This window comes from Balaenoptera ricei, chromosome 6 (assembly GCF_028023285.1).
Source record: "Balaenoptera ricei isolate mBalRic1 chromosome 6, mBalRic1.hap2, whole genome shotgun sequence".
NCBI lineage: Eukaryota > Metazoa > Chordata > Mammalia > Artiodactyla > Balaenopteridae > Balaenoptera > Balaenoptera ricei.
Window position 1 is genome coordinate 89,179,047 of NC_082644.1, and position 9,445 is coordinate 89,188,491.

General features: G+C 39.1%; 1 long non-coding RNA gene across 1 annotated transcript; it reads right to left on the reverse strand.

Moving 5' to 3' along the window:
• Positions 1-1,970: 1,970 nt before the first annotated feature.
• LOC132367205 (uncharacterized) lies at positions 1,971-8,683 on the reverse strand. The gene is made up of 3 exons (XR_009503723.1): positions 8,093-8,683; positions 4,480-4,598; positions 1,971-2,048 (listed from the first exon to the last, which is right to left on the reverse strand). It is a non-coding gene; the product is annotated as an uncharacterized LOC132367205 (long non-coding RNA).
• Positions 8,684-9,445: the final 762 nt, after the last annotated feature.

A 9,445-nucleotide genomic window follows, 5' to 3' on the forward strand; every position in this document is an offset into this window, starting at 1 on the left:
CAAAGCCCTGTCAAGTTTTCCTGTGAAATATTTATCCCATCTGTTCCTCCCTTTCTCCTTTCACAACAAAAACTCTGGTGCAAACTTCAGTTACCTCACATTGGGTTATTGTCACAGGCTTTTAATTGGTCTCCTGGTGCACAAATAGCTTCAACCTAAATGAGCATGTATTACATCCGATTTCCATCTATAACATGATAATGATGCTGGTCCTTCATAAAGCCTAAATTTTAATCTTTCAACTCCACTCAGTGGAAACAACCTCATTAGTGTGTTAGTAAAAAGGGTCATGTAAAGAAGACTTGCTCCAGCTCAGAAACAAGGCTGGTCTTGAGAAAGAAGAGACTTGTTAAGAAAATGAATAAATAAATAGCAATGTTATTCATACACTGGAATCGTACTCTTCAATAAAAAGAAACAAGCTACTGATGCATTCAACAACCCAGATGAATCTCAAAAATATGTTGAGGGAAAGAAGTCAGACACACGAGAGTACAGGTGTATGATTTCATTCATATGAAGTCCAAGAACGCGCAAAATCGTCTCTTGGGAATATAATTTAGAACAAGGGTTGCCTCTGATGGGGCACTGGAAGGGATACAGGGGGATGCAATAGCAGTGCTTTCTATCTTGATTGAGGTGTTGGTTACACAGGTGAACACCTTTGTTAAAACTCACCAACTACATGCTTAACATCTGTGCATTTTACTGTAATTATTCCTCAATTTAAGAGAGAGAGAAAGAGAGAGGAGAAAAAGAGAGTGAGAGGGAGGCCGACCTGCTCAGCCTGCTCTAGAAAGAAGAACCCAGATGTCCAAACACAGTGGCTTCTGAGTGGCCCCCTGCCCTCTCTCAACTTCTCTCTAAAACACATCAGAGGGGTGGGATAGGGAGGGTGGGAGGGAGACGCAAGAGGGAGGAGATATGGGGATATATGTATATGTATAGCTGATTCACTTTGTTATAAAGCAGAAACTAACACACCATTGTAAAGCAATTATACTCCAATAAAGATGTTAAAAAAATAATAATAAAACACATTTGAAGAAATCGGGAAATTAGGAATCTCCCAACACTGTACAAAATCTGACAGAAATGTAATGCCAGAGTCTTGGCAACATCTCTACCCTTATAAAGTGCATGTTGCAGCTGTATGAAGAAAATCCAACCCAATTTTGAGCCCCTACCACGCCCACCTCCACTCCAGGAGCAGAGTGCCCCAGAAAAGGCGGGAAGGTCCTTGGCCCCTCCCACACCGTCTGTCCTCTGTGCTCTGGGGACCTCCAGCCCTTTCGGAATAGATCCCAGGCAGGCAGAACACCTTTTCCCAGGATCCACACCCACTGTCAGGAGCCAGCTCTGCCAGCCTGCAAGCTTTTTAATTTAAATGTCATTTGTTTCAGAGTAATACAAGGAGAGAGTTGGTGTGGTTTTTTTGTTTTTTGTTTTCAACATCTTTATTGGAGAAGGAGAGAGTTTTAAACGCAAAAAAGACTACTACAGAGCTTGTTACCAAAACAGCATTCTCCTGCCTGGCCCCTCCCACTTTCCTCCCTCTTCTCCAGAGACAGCAACTTCAATTCTTTTAGCTGTCGTCTCTGGTGTTTGCCTTCTTTTATGTAAATAATGTGGTTATATTACATCCAATGTTTTTTGAACATTAACTATTGACTTCCTACTATGAAAAATAAGGATTTAGCTCTCAGATCCTCACTCCCACACAGCTATGACTTCCCACCTCCTTTCAGTGTTGGTTATTTATGTTATGTGACTACATAATGTTTACAGATGAGCCATATAACATAATTGTAATTATATTTCTTGTACAACTTTTTATTTTTCCTGGAGTTAAGAATGACCTCTTTTTATTGTTTTCATTTCTCTGTCAAAGCTGCACTCACCTCTTAGTGTGGCTGCACAGGAGGTAATCTTCATGTTTATTTTCCAGCATACCTCCTGGAGCCCCTGTCCTCTGTTTCCATCTGTATTGGGTTGTCCTCGAGGCCCACTACAGCTACACTTAAGGGAGGGTATTCGCCAGTAGCTTCCTGAGAAAGGGTGTGTGGAGGGTTAATATTTTGAGATCTTGAATGTCTGAAAATATTTTTATTCTACTCTCACTCTTGAATGACAGTTTGGCTGTGTGTTACGTTCTAAGAGGAGGATCCTTTTCCTCAGAATTTCCTCAGAAGGCATCAATTCCTCCACTGTCTTCTAGTTCCCTGTGGTCTATTAAGTCTCATACCATTTTGATTTTTGATTCTTTCATTATGACTTTTTTCTCTTAGGACACTTTCAGGATCTCTGGTTTTCTGATTTTCATTATAATATGCCTTGATGGGCCATTTCAACCTGGAAATCCAAAGGAATTGTGTTGTATTATTGCTTGATAATTTCATCCTTTACAGCCGTAGGTACTGAAAATACTGGCATTTGGAGGTCTCTCAATGGAAATGCCTGCTTGCTTCCTGATCACCATGGAGTGATACCCACAAGTCTCTAAGACCTATCAGTACATCAGAGTTTCCAGTCATCTGTTTAGCCCCTCTCTCATAAATATGAATGGACATACAAGGATGGTCAGATACTCAGGAAAGACTTGTGAAAATTAACAAAAGGAAACCTCACTAAAATGGAGCTGGGAGGCCAGAGGGGGAGCTCTCATGTACATACCACACAACATTCATAGAGATCCTGACAGGTAGAGACCTACCTTGCATCTCTAGCAAGAAGTGACACTACTATACCACCTTGGGAGGAAGAAAGATTTCTCCTTGCCTGGCAACAGCTCAGCCAGTGAAAGGCCACTATACTTCAAAGTCCCAGTTTCCTCCAATGGACTTTTTGTTTTTAACAGCCTCTCCCAATTTCCCCTTCTCTTCTATAAAAGAGTCTCCTTTCTTTTTCTTAACTGGACTTGCATGTGGTTCACCATAGTTGTGTGTCCTGAGTTGCAATTGTTTGCTGCTCCCAAATAAACTCGTTTTGCTGGTAAAATAACCAGCTGTTTTATTGTTTTGGGTTAACAGACTCTAACACTAGAGCCAGAAATCTGAGTTAGTAAAAAGGAACTTGGAGAAAATGGAGACAATTCAGATATCAGAATAAAACTTTATCTTCTCAAAGAGAAGAGATGTTACATCAATGAAATAAAAACAGGATGCTATGAAATATGAATAATTATAAAGACAAAAAAGAGCCCTTGGAAATTATAGCTAAAATAAAAGAAATTTGGTTATCTTAGATGTTCACTCTTAAACCAGTCACTTTGGACTTCCCTCGTGGCGCAGTGGTTAAGAATCCGCCTGCCAATGCAGGGGACATGGGTTCAATCCCTGGGCCGGGAAGACCTCACATGCCACGGAGCAACTAAGCTCATGAACCACAACTACTAAGCCTGCGCTCTAGAGCCAGTGAGCCACAACTACTGAAGCCCGCGCGCCTAGAGCCCGTGCTCTGCAGCAAGACAAGCCACCGCAATGAGAAGCCCGTGCACCTCAACGAAAAGTAGCCCCCGCTCACCACAACTAGAGAAAGCCCACGCACAGCAACGAAGACCCAACGCAGCCAAAAATAAATAAATAAATAAATATTTTAAAAAAATAAACCAGTCACTTTCCTCAGAAAAGAACCCTCCAATCTCCTGCCTTTGGAGATTAGTTATTAGCATTCTGGAACTAAGTGGGGAAAGGGGAGTTGGAGGGGTATCTTACAATTTGGGATGTAGACTTCCACTGAATTCCCTCCATTTTATTTTTTCTCTCTTTCTTGAACTCTGATTAGTCGGTTATTGGACCTCCTGGACTGATCCTTTGATTTTATTTGTCCTTTAGTATATTTCATTATCTTTTTGTTCTACTTTCTGGGAAAATTTCCTCAACTTTATCTTTAAATCCTTTTAAGGATTTGGGAGGATGTGGAGATAAGCATATGAGTTAAATCCATCATGACTAACCAGAGATCCTTCTGATATCATTTTACATCTTGGCTGATGGTACAGTTGACTCTTGAACAACACAAGGGTCAGGGTTGCCAATCCTCCCTGAAGTTGAAAATCCATGTATAACTTTACAGTCGGCCCTCCACATCCAATCTGCATGCACGGATTCAATGAACCTTATATTGTATAGGACTGTAATTTGTATTTATTGAAAAAAAATTCACGTATAAGTGGTCCCCCACAGTACGAACCTGCATTGTTCAAGGGTCAAGTGTGGGGATTTCCCTGGCTGTCCAGTGGTTAAGACTCCACACTTCCACTGCAGGGGGCACAGGTTCAATCCCTGTCAGGGAACTAAGATCCCACACACCGCATAGTGAGGCCAAAAAAAAAGGATCAACTGTGCATTCTTCGGGGGAAGAATGATAATAAATAGGGAGGGAGATAATATGGAGGGTAGCATAGGACTAGTGGTGGCACTGTGCATTCTGAAAGGTATGTTCTCCACTTCTACATGGTTAATGGAGATGCACTCTCACCTGGGCCTGGTGTCCCCGAGTCCAGTGCCGCTCTGAGCCCATGTCTCCAGAGAATAAACTTCTGGTCTTCTGTCATTTGTCCACTGGCTTTCCATTTACTAAACTGTCCCAGAGGGGTACTGGTGAGATAGAAAAATAAGTGAACAGAGAAGGAGGTCCAGAAATAGACTTAAGAATATGTAAGAACTTAGTATGTGTTAAGGGCCACATTTCATGTTCATTGGGGGAAAGATGATTATTTAACACATGGTATTGGGACAAGTAGCTAACCATTAAAAATAAAGAAAATTAGACCTTTACTTCAAGGCATACATTAAAATATTAATCTATATAGATTACAGACGTCACATAAAAATGAAACCAGAAGTATCAGATGAAAATATAGGTGAATATTGATATAGTCTTGGGGTGGGGAAGGCTCTCATGACATGAGAGCAATAACCATAAAGATCAATTTTATCCTAAATAAAAATTTGAAATTTTTCTTTATCACCCTCCCCAGTATGTGTGTTTGTGTATGTATATATACATACATAAATAAAATTTTAAAAGCAAACAACAAGTGGGGAAAATAGTTTGAACATGAATGTCAGACTAAGGGTTAATATTCTTAATATATACAGAGCACTTATTAATAAATAATTTTAAAATACCAACAGGACATAAACAGGTAACTTATAAAGGAAAACAAATACTTTATAAATACCTGAAAAAATATTCAGCCCCATTAGTTATATAAACAAGTACAAATTAAAGTAAAAATGAGATATCATTGTCAACTTACCTAATTGATAAAAAATTTTTACAGTTTTATTGAGATGTAACTCAGTTACCATAAAGTTCACTTCTAAAGTGTACAATTCAGTAGTTTTTAGTATGTTCAGAGAGTTGTGCAACCATCACTACTATCAAATTCCAGAGCATTCCTGTTATCCCAAAAAGAAACCCCATACTCATTAGAAGTCACTCCCTATTACTCCCAGCCCTTGGCGACCACTAATCTATTTTCTGTCTCTATGGATTTGCTTTTTTTAGACATTCCATATAAATGGAATCATACACTATGTGGTCATCTTGCCTGACTTCTTTCAGCTAACATAATATTTTTAAGGTTCATCCATGTTGAAGTATCAGTTAACTGTATTCCATTGTATGTATATACTATATTTTGTTTATCTATTCTGTTATGGATAAACAACCAAAACTTCCAGTTTATGGACATTTCGGTTGTTTCCAGTTTATGATAATTATGAATAATGCTGCTGTAAACATTCATGTACAAATTTCGTATGGACATATATTTTTATTCTCTTGGGTATATAACTAACAGTGAAACTGCTGGCTCTATGTTTAACTTTTTGAGGAACTGCCAAGCTGTTTTCCACAGCAGCTGCACCATTTTACATTCTCACAAGCAATGCACAAGCGTTCCAATTTTTCCACATCCTCACCAACACTTGTTGTCCATCATTTTAATTATAGCCATCCTAGTAAGTGCGAAGTGGTATCTCATTGTGGTTTTGATTTTCATTTCCCGAATGCCTAATAACATTAAGCTTCTTTTTGTGCTTATTGGCCATTTGTATATCTTCTTTGGAGAAATGTCTATTCAAATTCTCTGCCCATTTTTAATTGGGTTATTTGTCTTTTTGTTGTTGAGCTCTAATAGTTCTTTATCTATTCTGGATACAAGTCCCTTATTAGATATATGATTCACAAATATTTTCTCTCATTCCATGCATTGTCTTTTCACTTTCTTGATGGTATCATTTGAAGCATGAAAGTTTTAAATTTTGATTAAGTCCAATTTATCTCTTTCTTCTTCGGCTTGCTGTGCTTTTGGTGTCATATCTAAGAAAGCTTTGCCTAATGCAAGGTCATGAAGATTTACTCCTAGGTTTCCTGAGTCTTATAGTTCCAGCTCTTGTATTTAAGTCTATGGTCCATTTTGAGTTAATTTTTATATATGGTGTGAGGCAGAGGTTCAACTTCTTTCTTTTGCATATGGCTATATGAGTCCAAGCACATTTTGTTTAAAAGACTATTCTTTCACATTGAATTGTCTTGGCACCCTTAGGTTTTCAACCTTGACATTAGTTGAAAAATGATTGACAAAGATTTTTAAAAGATAATACCCAGTTTAGGCAAGACTGAGGGGAAGTCTTACACACTGCTAATGGGAGCATAAAAGAGGAACAGTGTCTGAAGGGCAATTTGCCATGTATATCCGATTTGAAAAATATGTACTCTGATTCAGGAGTTGTACTTCTAGGCATTTATTTCAAGGAGATAACTGTACAAAGATGTTATGTATAATGGTGAACAACTGGAAGTAAACTAAATGTCTATCAGTAGAAGACTAGGTGAATAAATTGTGCTACAATTTCATCTGTACAATGAAATATGATGCAGACTTTAAAAATGATGAAATGATTTATTGACTTGGAGCAATTCCTGTGACCTACTGCTAAGTGAAAAATAAAAGCATGTTACAAAGCGCTCTTTATAGTAGTATTCCACTTATATAATATACTTTACTTATACATCTACATTCATAGAAATACCTCACTGTTAACAAAAATGTTAACAGTGGTTGCTGTTAGGTAATAGGATTTTAGCTGGCTTGTATTTTCTTCTTTATACTTTTGGTGCATTTTATGCATTTGCTACATGAATATATATTGTCTTTATATTCAGAAAAAGAAAAGCTATTTTCATTTTGTAGAAGAATGTCCTCAAGGAATATATATTGTAAAAGACTATTCAATGGTATGGAAATATGTTCATAATATGTTAACTGAAAAAAGCAGGTTATAGTATCCCACTTAAAAATTTTTTAATGTAATATACACAGTATTTCCTAGGTACTATGATACTTTTTTTCCACCACTTACTATTTCTGAAATAAAAATGTCTCTTACAATCAATATGAATATTTAATGTAGTGGTTCCCCCCTCCCTGCCTGCCTGAAAAGCTGTTATTAATGAGATGATGCTTCTGGCAATCTGAGACTTGAGAAAGTGCCATATGTGTGTAGAGAAAAGACTGGAAGAATAGACACCAAAACGTGAGCAGTGTTTAGCTCTGAATTGAGATTTTTCTTTTCTTTTTCTTTCTTCTTCTTCTTTTTCTTTTTTTTTTCTGGTTAAGTATAGTTTCCAAGTTTTCTGTAGTACGTGCATAAATAAACATAAAGAAATCAGGAAGCCAGCTGCCCTGCTTTTCAAGGAAGAAGCAGAGTGTGAGGGTATTTGGGACTTTGGGCCTTTACCAAAATAAAAGACTAGCAAATTAGGGTGCACACAAACCACCTTGCATGCCCACTGAGGGGCCCCTGGCTGGGCAGGAGCTGGCAAAGCAAGCTTGAGAACAGATGGTAGAGTTCGGTCAGCAGGAGCAGGGCTCTTGGATCAATCTTAGTTCTGTGTGGACAAGGAAATCCCTGTGAGGTATGAGTGAGTCCAGATGGTGGCTAATTATGGAGGAGAGGGATGTCCAACACCGCGGGGCCACACAGATATTTTCCAGGAGTATGTTCTCAGTTACTCAAGAGAGACCAAGGCCTGCATGAAACAGAAAATGAGTCCACCCCTTTTGAAAGTCAAAACTTACATTGATTAGAGAATTCCCTGGTGGTCCAGTGGTTAGGACTCAGCGCTTTCACTGTGGTGAAATCCCTGGTCAGGGAACTAAGATCCCGCCAGCCACTCGGTGCAGCCAAAAAGAAAACATAAAAATAAATAAATAAACAACTTACATTGGTTTGAGGTGAGCCCGTCCCTCAGCCAAAAGGGCAAGGTAACTACAGGAGATGAAGGGCATGGAGCAGAAGTGGAAGACTAATGGCCACAGCAGAACTTGGCCAACCCCTGAGGAGGCTAGCAAGCTCTGGGCCTCTGCTTAGAAGGGAGGGACTCTGCCTTGCAGTGACTGTGACTGGGGCACAGAGAGAGTGCCAGGCACGGCGCCAGGTAGGAGCTTCACCCACAGGATCATGTCTAATCCTCACAACAGTCCCGAGATAAGCAGCCTGAGGCTCCTAGAGGTTATGTGGTTTGTCCCAAAGCACACAGCCTGTAAGTGATGGAGTGGATTCCCACATTACTAGAGTCCATCTCTAAAAAGGGAAAAACACTGAGCAAACTTAACACTTGTATTTGTCATGAGTATTAACTCATTACTTACCATAGTGGTAGCTGGAAAAACAAGTTTCAAGCAAAAATCTTCAATCTGATCCCAATATCGTTTTTAATTGTGAAAACATAGTTTTCTTTTTAAATTTTGTGGCCACGTCACGTGGCATGCGGGTCTTAGTTCCCCAACCAGGGATGGAACCCGCGCCCCCTGCAGTGGAAGTGCTGAGTCTTAACCCCTGGACCGCCAGCCAAGTCCCCCCAATATTGTTTTTTTTTAAAATATGCATAATATAGGAAAAAAAAGCCACAAGGATATACACCTTAATGGTGGATATGTCTCAATAGTAGGAATCTAATTTTAAAATTTAATATTTTCTTTAGGTTTTTTTTTTGTAACTTCCTCTCCACTCCCTCCTTGAGCATGTAAATCTTCTTAAAGCAGAGAAAACAAAAAGGCTTTTCAGAAGCAGTTGTGAGGACTAGTGGATCAAAGTTTTCAGAAGCAGTTGTGAAGACTAGTGGATCAAAGTAATGAGAATGAATTACAGTGAGATTTTAATGACAGAGAAATCCAGGTTCTTACTAGCTATGTGAGTTCCACTTGGCTTTGCTAAGCCTGTTTCCTAAACAATAAAAGGGAATTATAGTCTTGTCCCAGTGAGTTGGTGCCAGGATTAACTGAGATGCAATGTACACAAATGTCCCAAGCATAGTACTTGCCATAAGGATAGTGTTTAATAAATGTTAAACCCGACTCTTGGTGGTCATAGCTCTTCCTTGCTGCCCCAGGAAGGCCACGCACCTACAGCTGTTTCAGAGAGCAGAACGG